We start from the raw sequence: 11,397 nt of genomic DNA, 5'->3' as shown, positions 1-11,397 counted from the left end.
AAGGTTTTTCTTGATTAGGATCGAATGTATAATTTCTTTTAGGTGAAATGTATAAGTTGATATAATAGTAAAATTAAGATGGACTCACAAGTGCAAAAATGACTTTCAAATTAGTACTAGCTATAGTATCTTATAATCAAATAATTGAAATGCAATAATTGATTTTGGAGAAAACAATCATTATTTTAACTTAAACTTCAGCCATCTAAAGAAAGAGGGCCATGTCTCATGTGAATATGGCTATGTACAGTTAATCCGAAAATTCATTTTCTTTTTTTCTTTAATAGACGAGTGTGAAATGTACTTTCAAGTTGAGATTTGGTCCACTCAAAATTAAAATAAAATATTTGACTTTATTAATAATTTTAATAAGGGAAACTTGCTCAGAAAACAAATGCAGGCTTTTGTTTTAATTGTCCCAGTTGCTGATTTTTATTAATATAAACCAGTGATGACGCAATTCCAAAAAGGTTCTCCAATTGTCCTTGTCACTCTATATTTATTTATTCAAAAACTATAGACACAATCAAAATATTTTAATTATTTTTGTTGAACAATATTGTCAACCCGCTCACTTAAAATATAAATTGATACAATATATCCGTCGAACATTCCGTTTGGGAGGTGGCATGATATTGTTTTACTATTTCCATTATAGGAATCCTTGCATTATTAATTAATGACTAATTAAGTGCAAACTTATTTTAAGATGGAATACAAACAATACTGTTGTTGTGGTTTTCTGCTTATAATATGATATTCTCAATCAAATACGTATTAATTTGTTGTACGTTTGTCGAATGAGTTTTGTAAGTTTTGATTTCATTAGCAAAAAGTTTCAAGGTATTATTATTAGGGCTCATTTAATAAGTATACTAGGAGATGATTAGTGGTAGATCCACGATTTGTATATTGGGAGTACTAAAAAATAATTTCATAAATATAAAAATAAAATATATTTTAATACTGAAATAGTACATCTCAAAATAAATATAAAAATAAAATATATTTTAAACTTACGCAAGATTGTGAACACTTTTAACTCCACCAACATATTTCGGAAATCTTTCTGATTTATTTCATGACTTAAATCCTCCATTAACAAATGAATGTTCCCTCACATTAATCTCAACTTCTGATGTGTTCGATAATTACATCCCTTTATTTATAGAGAGAATAATTCACATGTAGTGTGCGGTGAATCGAGAGAGAGTGATGAAAACTACTAAGGCAAAAGAGAAAAGAATTGTATTGAGTATTTAGAATAGCGCATGTGTTTACAATGGCAGACATATCTCCTATTTATAGGCGTTTACAATAGGGATAAATTAGTAATTTCACGCCCGATAGCGACCCCGGTAGTTAGGAAGAATCTTCGAGGTTGTCAGTGACCGATATGCCTTCAGTCTTTCCCAGCGCTGCTCGAGTTCGCCAGCTCTGCCCCTTTCTTCCTGGATATGTCAGCCCTGCCCGAGTCCGCGGGTTACTTCTTCACTGTTTTATTTCAGATCTGTCATTCGTTCCGCCCCCCTTTTCTCTGATCACGTCAGCCCTGACACCCTTAGTGATAAAATCCTCTTGAAATGGCCCTGAAGCTTCTGCCTTTCATGCTTTCCCCCCAAAACACTATTCAAGCTATTTTCCTCCCTTCCGTTCCCAGCGCTGATGACTCCGATGCTGCCAGATTTGCCTTACGCATATTTTACTCCTCATCAACTTCATTCTTGAACAAATAATAAACAAAGTAAACAAAATAGGACATCTTTTTCAATACTATGTTCAAGCCAGTCTCATTTTTCAAATCAAGAAGCACTAAATTGACACAAACCTCCAAGGTATTTTCAAGGGAAATCATGAGTTTTTGGTTGGATAGATTTTTTTAAGAATATATTCTCTTCTAACCGATCTCGTTTATTTGGAGGATAATTCATTTTCCTAGATCATGAGGAAAAAGTTCAACGTCTTAAACTAATTATTTATCCTCTAATAAAAACTAAAGTTATTCATAAACATAAGCAAGTTTGCATATTAAATAGGCAAAAATATAATTTACAAATAAGTTAATCATTTTAGCAAATAAATTATGTACTATATATAATATTACCCCTAATTCTCAACTGTTACTTTCTCCGCAAAAATTAATTGCATAATAACTATAAGGGTGGTTCTATTCATAGCCTCCATTTTACTCCTTATAGCCCTTTTCTAAAATATTAATAATAATTAATTAAGAATTTACTATTTTACCCTATATTGTATAGCCTCAAATTTTATTAAATTTTAAATTAAATCATCATTCAATTTCATAGCCCCTATTTGAAATTGAATAAATTTCATAGCCCTCGTTCCCCCATTTGCGTATCAGTTCATAACTTCATAACCCCCATGAACTTCAATTTCACAAACTTAATATTTGCGTTCCTCCTGCGCTTTCTCTTTCCTCCTCTGAATGTGTGAATGCCTCCGCCTTATTTGTGTTTTCCTTTTATTTTTGTTGAGCAGGAGGAGAAGAAACCGGAGGAAGCCAAGCCGGCACCTCCGCCTGCGCCGGAGGAGAAGAAGGACGAACCCCCAAAGGCCGAAGATGACAAGAAACCCTAGGCAGCGGAGCCGCCGCCCCTGCCGCAGGAGATCATCCTCAAAGTCGACATGCATTGCGAGGGCTGCGCTCGGAAAGTCCGCCGTTGTCTCAAAGGATTCGATTGTAACCAGATTAGATCCTTCGTTTTCCTCGCCAGAATAGAGAATTTTAATTAATTAATTTCTATGAAATAAAATTTCAAGTGAGGAGGATGTAACGACGGATTGCAAGACAAGTAAAGTGGTGGTGAAAGGTGAGAAAGCAGATCCGCTCAAGGTTTTGGAGAGGGTTCAGCGGAAGAGCCACCGCCAAGTCGAGCTCATATCGCTGATTCCGCCGCTGCCTGCGCCGGAGGAGGCTAAGAAGCCGGAGGAGAAAGGGACTATGCTGTCTTAAATTTGTCAAACTTGATTTATTTTAATGCCAATAACCTTGATATGTTATCTATCTAAAATTGTTCCTGGATTTTTCTGTCATCAAATTTTCTTCATGATAGTAGTGAACGTAATATAAATGAAAGGGATTGTGGCTTTAAATAAGTTTCTCATTTTTCATATGCATGTAGCATATCCAAATGATGTCTTCTTTACCTCAGCATATATATAATCCATTGTTGCTCAGTCTTTCTAAACAAATTTGGGTGGATTTAGGTTTATGTTTCACAGCATTTGGAAAGGGACCCCCCCACAGGTTATAGCCATTCGTGTCTCAATGTCGACGTACATGATTGGGATTCAAAAAGCAGTAAAAGTAGTGATGGAAGACGCATGCTCAGGGGGTTATGGCTCAGTGCACTGCAGTGTGTTGGCTGATGGCCAGGTTATAGTTGTGAAGCAGCATAAGGATATGAGGAAGACGTCTGCTCAGGGGGTGGTGAAACGAGAAACCAACACCTAAACTAGAAAGCAGTAAACGACACCGGATTTACGTGGTTCGGTCGAGAAGACCTACGTCCACGGGGTGTTTGGGGTTTTTTCACTATACTTCGAGAGAATTACATTTTACAAGAGATGAATGAATAAAAATGAGATGATGATCTAATCTATGCCCCAAGGCCCTATTTATAAGCATGAACATAAACTTAAGGCCCTTAGGCCCATTAGACCCTTAAAGTCCATTAGCCCAATAAATTAAGCCCAAGCCCCGTTATTCTAATCTACATCTTGAAATTGAGCCATCAGAGCTGGAAAGCAGAGCCGAGCTGAGCCAAGCCGAAAGTCAGGGCAATCATGTATCAAATATCAGAAATAACCACACTAACAATAATAATAATAGTCATAACTAGAAATATTCCCGTTATGTTTAGCACAACGCTGGTGCATATTTCAGTCCTCATCAGCTACTCCCCTCCTGGTCTGGTTGAACCGGGTATTCTTCGTGTTCAGCCAACGAAGTATTGTTAAAGTCAGCGCTGTGCTGTTTTCCTTAATCCCTGCAAATCATGAAGACATAAGAGTTTTAAAACTTTAAGAAAGCAAAGATAAGCATTTTCCCATGGACTTTGGAATTTGTAGTTCCAAGTTAGATTTCCTTCTTGTTTGCTGAATGTTGACAAAGATAAATAATTTCCATTTCGTTGGGCGCATAAGAAGACCAGCGCTGAGAATACCCCATATTGAATACTTTGCATAGATAAGCAATATAAATGCTTTGTGTTGGATGAATCAGAAGACCGTTGCAAGAATACCCGAATAACATAGAAAGACCCATGTCGAAATTGAGAAATATGATACTCTGATCATGTGAGAAAACCCATCATAAATATTTGTCGAGTCTGAACAATATACCTTGTTGTTGAGCGCGTAAGAAATCCAGCGCGTGAGAAGACCAATAGATAATCCGCGTGTAAGAAAACCAGCGGCAGAGGATTGAAATCCCGGCAGAGCATTGAAATCCCGACAAAGGATTGAAATCCCGGTAGAGCATTGAAATCCCGGCAGGGGATTGAAATCCCGGCAGGGCATTGAAATCCCGGCAGATGATTGAAGTCCCGGCAGAGCATTGAAATCCCAACAGAGGATTGAAATCCCGACAGAGCTTTGAAATCCCGGCAGGGGATTGAAATCCCGGCAGAGCATTGAAATCCCGGCAGATGATTGAAATCCCGACAAAGCATTGAAATCCCGACAGAGGATTGAAATCCCGACAGATGATTGAAATCCCGGCAGAGCATTGAAATCATGCCAGAGCATTGAAATCATTCCAGAGCATTGGAGTCATGCCAGAGCATTGAAATCATGACAGAGCATTGAAATCATGCCAGAGCATTGGAGTCACGGACGGTGGCAGAGCATAGGAATCCCGGACGGTGGCAGAGCATTGGGATCACGGACGGTGGCAGAGCATAGGAATCACGGACGGTGGCAGAGCATTGGGATCACGGACGGTGGCAGAGCATAGTGTGCATTCCTTTGCTGCTTCCCTCCTATGTGTGCATTCCTTTGCTTCTTCCCATCCAAGCTTGAACACTCTGCACGGATGTTCGCTATTATTTTCACCACGCCGCAAGTGTACGGTGTAGTTGCAATATAAGGGAAGCAAGGTCGTATTCCACAAGGATTGGTGAATTTAAACTTCTAAATATTATTAATAAGTTGTTTTCAATCTATTTAGACAACCAAAGTTCAAGAGGTATTGATAACTAAAACAAAACTAAATAAAGCAAGAAAAGTAAATAACAATAACATAAACTTAGTGAATAAATTGGGGAATGACTTGAATGAAAGTTATCCTAGGGACTAGATTTCGATGGATCGTAATGAACTTCAATCTAAATCAATATAAATCTTGATATGGCCTACTTATCTAGGGCGATCTCCCCACTAGTTTTAGCCCCCTCCCGGACGACTAAAACAGTAGATTACGGGTCATAATTGCCGTCCCCGGTCAATTTCTAACCTATAACTCCCAAGAGCACAAAAGATCAACAAGCCCTCACCCACCTCTCAACCTCCCGGTTTATTGAGATGATATGTATCAAACTCCTAATCTATTGTAATTATCCTCTCCCGATTCAAATCACAAATTAGAAATGCACAAAAGGTGGCCAACCAATCATACAAGAGATAAATCTAGGACTTGAAAAGATAACAATAAGCACAATCAAGATATATATTGAACAAAGAAATCAATCCATTACAAATCCATCTAATCTAATCCCTAAGATAAGAGATTTTAGCCAAGCATATTCATAATAAAAGCAAATCTCAAGTCATAAGAAAACATAAATAAAGATATAGAGAGATAGAGATTCATAGACAAATCCTATAATCTTGATCTTCAATCATGTAGTCTTGATGAGCTCCTTTCCAAGTCTTCCCCTTCTTTATTTGATTTTGGTGTTGTTTTTGTGTGTGGAAGAGAGAAAAAATGGTAGAGAATGGAGGCTAGGGTTTGGGATTGGAGAGTTGGGGAACATGAAGTGGGTGTGTGTGGTGAATGTTTGGGGAAAGGAAGAGAAAAATGGAGTTTTGAGGCTAAAATCGCGTTTGAGGTCCATTTGGGGGAGCCCCGCCCTTTTCCCGCGGTCACGGCCCGCGTCCGCGGCCTTCAAACGTGGGGGATGGGCGGGGCTCCCCCAAATGGACCCCAAACGCGATTTTAGCCTCAAAACTCCATTTTTCTCTTCCTTTCCCCAAACATTCACCACACACACCCACTTCATGTTCCCCAACTCTCCAATCCCAAACCCTAGCCTCCATTCTCTACCATTTTTTCTCTCTTCCACACACAAAAACAACACCAAAATCAAATAAAGAAGGGGAAGACTTGGAAAGGAGCTCATCAAGACTACATGATTGAAGATCAAGATTATAGGATTTGTCTATGAATCTCTATCTCTCTATATCTTTATTTATGTTTTCTTATGACTTGAGATTTGCTTTTATTATGAATATGCTTGGCTAAAATCTCTTATCTTAGGGATTAGATTAGATGGATTTGTAATGGATTGATTTCTTTGTTCAATATATATCTTGATTGTGCTTATTATTATCTTTTCAAGTCCTAGATTTATCTCTTGTATGATTGGTTGGCCACCTTTTGTGCATTTCTAATTTGTGATTTGAATCGGGAGAGGATAATTACAATAGATTAGGAGTTTGATACATATCATCTCAATAAACCGGGAGGTTGAGAGGTGGGTGAGGGCTTGTTGATCTTTTGTGCTCTTGGGAGTTATAGGTTAGAAATTGACCGGGGACGGCAATTATGACCCGTAATCTACTGTTTTAGTCGTCCGGGAGGGGGCTAAAACTAGTGGGGAGATCGCCCTAGATAAGTAGGCCATATCAAGATTTATATTGATTTAGATTGAAGTTCATTACGATCCATCGAAATCTAGTCCCTAGGATAACTTTCATTCAAGTCATTCCCCAATTTATTCACTAAGTTTATGTTATTGTTATTTACTTTTCTTGCTTTATTTAGTTTTGTTTTAGTTATCAATACCTCTTGAACTTTGGTTGTCTAAATAGATTGAAAACAACTTATTAATAATATTTAGAAGTTTAAATTCACCAATCCTTGTGGAATACGACCTTGCTTCCCTTATATTGCAACTACACCGTACACTTGCGGCGTGGTGAAAATAATAGCGAACAAGTTTTTGGCGCCGTTGCCGGGGATTGGTTGAGTTTTTACTTTTGATATTGTGAAAAGTTGTTTTTATCTAATTTAGATATTGTTTTTATGTTTGTTTATTTATATGTTTATTTGTTTTTGTTAGAGAAATTTGCTCCACAACCGTAAAAGCGGCACCAAAAATGGATGATGGAAGGAATGAGTTGGTTGAGCAACTCCAACTACAATTGGCGTTGGTGACCGCGGGTGTCTCCTGAGTCGGGAACAGCTGACCCGCGGCCGCGGGTGGTGACCGCGGGGTACTGGGCGTTTTGCACAGTCCGCTCGTTTTGCTCCGTTCTCCCTCGTCCGGACTCGGATTTGGTCGCCGTTTGCGCTCACGGATTCCTCTCGAGACGTACTTCGATCTCATGTCTTCAAAATCCTCCAATTAATTCTTGATTTTCCCTGAAATCACTCCAAAACTACACCAAGGAATTAAAACTCAACAAAACTCAAAATTGGGATACAAACACATATTAGCAATCAATTCATGGGGGAAAATGACAACAATTCATGCGATATTGAGGTACGAAAACCATGTTTGTCAGCGGAGCATGAAGGGCCCGGGCGGCGCAACCAACTTTCGCGGCTTACGATTAAGTAGTGACCTCTACACGGAGCATGGAGGACCCATGGGGTGCAACCAACTTTCGCGGCTTACGATTGAACAGAAATAATACCCTGCACGGAGCATGGAAGACTCGGGGGGTGCAACCAACTTTTGCGGCTTACGGTTGAACAGAAATAATACCCTGCACGGAGCATGGAAGACCCGGGGGTGCAGCCAACTTTCGTGGCTTACGGTTGAACATAAATAATACCATGCACGGAGCATGGAAGACCCGGGGGGTGCAACCAACTTTCGTGGCTTACGGTTGAACAGAAATAATACCCTGCACGGAGCATGGAAGACCCGGGGGGTGCAACCAACTTTCGCGGCTTACGGTTGAACAGAAATAATACCCTGCACGGAGCATGGAAGACCCGGGGGGTGCAACCAACTTTCGCGGCTTACGGTTAAACAGAAATAATACCCTGCACGGAGCATGGAAGACCCGGGGGGTGCAACCAACTTTCGTGGCTTACGGTTGAACAGAAATAATACCCTGCACGGAGCATGGAAGACCCGGGGGGTGCAACCAACTTTTGTGGCTTACGGTTGAACAGAAATAATACCCTGCACGGAGCATGGAAGACCCGGGGGGTGCAACCAACTTTCGTGGCTTACGGTTGAACAGAAATAATATCCTGCACGGAGCATGGAAGACCCGGGGGTGCAACCAACTTTCGTGGCTTACGGTTGAACAAAAATAATACCCTGCACGGAGCATGGAAGACCCGGGGGGTGCAACCAACTTTCGTGGCTTACGGTTAAGTGTAACCCTCTGCTCTGGTGGCAGCATGATCCCTCTACTCTGGTGGGAGCATGATTCCTCTGCTCTTCCCTTTGTTCGAGCGGTGCCCCTGGTTGTTTATTTTTCCCTTGGCTTGCTAAGAAGCAATTTTGAATTTGTAAATTGGGGACTACGGGTATACACCCTACTCCCCCTCCTGGTGACATGTGCATGCCTCGCAAAAACATGTCAAGTGTGTGTGTTTGGTGCTCATGCTCGTGATGATTGTGACAGAGTTAGCATAACAACAATTCCCAAGTAACATAATTCAAGTTCACTTCAAGCCCTAGCACATATGCAGAAGGTGTGCAGCTTCCAAGACATAATTATTATTGCATAAATCCCAGCATAGATCATATAAGTCATGATTTTGCCCAAGTAAAGAAGTAGAATATTTCCCAAATCCCTATCATGCTTACATGTTCACATAAAATACCCTAAGATCATAATTTTGCCTAGTGATAAAGCATAATACTCCCCCATCATGCTCACATGCTTCCACGAGATAAAGTTCAGCGAAGTACCTGAATTACCACTTACAAGTGGTTTACCGTTTTCATGTTATGGCGGTTCCCCTATTTTGTTCAAAGCTTTCCCAAATTTGATTGCCCTGTGCGAATTGTCTTTTCGTGTTATGGTGATAGTGTTTTCCTCAAAATATGTTTGTCCTGTGCTGTAAAGATTCTTAAGCAAAGGTATTAATAAAATATGAGAGCCCTCCCAGGGCTGTAAACCCATTAATAAAGATTGCAGATATTCCGGACATAACTAATTTATTTAATTTCCAAATGACTCCCAAACAGATTGATCGTAACAATAAAACTAGAGAGGACTGAGTTTCCATAAAATTAAAACCGAATCAGTCCTAAGATCATAGCAAAGTTATAGCATCAATTCCGACTCCCGAGATTATTGCCGAATCATAGTGAAGTCTAGCAATATTGGTCCCAAAATCAGATGAAGATCATAACAGTATTAAGCTCAAAATTCTGTAAAATAGTAAATTTGAAGGCTACAGAACATAGAGTAAAATAGTAAATTTCTAATTAATTATTATTAATATCTTAAAATGGGAGCTATAAAGAGTAAAACGGGGGCTATGAATAGAATCAACCTAACTATAATATATGATCCGATTTGAGAAGCGAGTGGCATAAGTTCTTTAAATATATGCCTTGTTTAAAGAGCGCATACTCTCTTTAAATGCCTTGTTTAGAGAGCAGAGCACATACTCTAAATAATAAAAAATGATGAAGATTTGTCAAAAGATAATTAATTGGGACTTGAAAGTAAACATAATTATCTTTTACATGTTTTTGTGAAGTTGATTTTGAAAGGAGTAAGCAAGATGGTAAGTGGTAACAATTCTAAAAAAAAAAAAAAAAAGATGGTAAGTGGTAACATGAGGTTGATATTCGATTCAAAAATAGATACTAACCGTTTGTTTGAGTTCAAATTTTCTTTTTTATCACTCAACCCAAATTCAATAAAAATAATTTCATTCAGTCCGAATCTAACCGAATTGCTCTTTCAAATCGAACCGAACCGATAATTTTAATTTAACTCGATTCACTTTTTCAGATTAATTTTGAATGTGCTAACCCTAGTATGTAGCTGGGGCTGGGCTCTTTTATCACATTGCTCTTCATTTGATTCGATTTGGTTGTCGCCTCAAAACACACGATATCTAGGACTGTTCATAAAAGCAGTAGCATATTATTTAATTAGTAAGAAATTGATAAAGATATCCTAATACGACATTTGGTGCTCTTACTGGCTTTGTTTGATTCAATGGACTCATTTGACATTGATTAATCATAGTTTAAATCGCATACAGGTGCTAATCGCCTAACCTATTGGAGCTTAACTATTTAAGACAAGATTAAGGCTATAATTAATGTTTTATTTTCACTAATCTAGTCCTTGCTAAGTGCTAACCTAGTATCCTACTATCGCCTAATTTTGCATAGCATTTGATTTTTAAAGCTTAGATTATTCTCGAAAAGTTTGAAGTTAATTTTGCTAACATCACTATTAATTACTTCCTGAGATAATTATTAATCAAATAGCACCTGTCACATTAATGACTAAATAACAAAAAGAAAAATCCAAATCATAATTGCGTGAGAAATTGTTATTTTAGTTTTGTAAATTGTCATACTTGTAAAGATTTTTTTTCTTCAAATAGTTGTAATTTTAGACAGCTTAATTAGCCAGGTCAAAATTGAGTGACTTGATTAAATAGTTGCATTTCTGTTGTTGTTAATTAATATATTTATTCAGAAAGAATTGAATTGAATTGATTCTCAATTATACCCAATTGATATCTAACACACTACTAGTGACCAAATTACACTTTTCAATATATGAAATTCGTAATATAATATCGTTTCATTCATTAAGCAAGTATTAGTGCAATTGAACATGACGAGACCTCATTTTTATAATTGAGAACCTAAATATCATTTTACATTAGCAAAAAAATTAGTATGTTATAATCAGGACCACGTTTGGATCAGTTCCAAAAACTGTGGATCACCTTACAATGTAAAGTCTCTAGTTGCCATTGTATGTATTTGTCACAAATTCTGCCTAACTTTTTTTTTTTTATTAAGTTGTATGTGCAACTTCAACCAACCTTTATCGATGCCTCTATTTTGAAGGAACTTATGAAATGGAAATTATAATTATACAAAAGAAAAAGACATGTTTAATTCAGTTTTTCTTTTTCTTTTTTTAAATATTAGAATTGAGATTTATAATAATTTTGTATGAATATTTGATAAATGTGACAATGTC

At 37.9% G+C, this 11,397-nt stretch overlaps 1 pseudogene; it reads left to right on the top strand.

The window, feature by feature from the left end:
- The first annotated feature begins 2,358 nt into the window (after positions 1–2,358).
- On the top strand, positions 2,359–3,240 carry LOC131011988 (heavy metal-associated isoprenylated plant protein 7-like; annotated as a pseudogene).
- The last annotated feature ends 8,157 nt before the right edge of the window (positions 3,241–11,397 follow it).

The sequence above is a fragment of the Salvia miltiorrhiza genome, chromosome 2 (assembly GCF_028751815.1).
Source record: "Salvia miltiorrhiza cultivar Shanhuang (shh) chromosome 2, IMPLAD_Smil_shh, whole genome shotgun sequence".
Taxonomy (NCBI): Eukaryota; Viridiplantae; Streptophyta; class Magnoliopsida; order Lamiales; family Lamiaceae; genus Salvia; species Salvia miltiorrhiza.
Note: the sequence above shows the minus strand (reverse complement) of the source record. Positions and strands in the feature narration are given on the sequence as shown.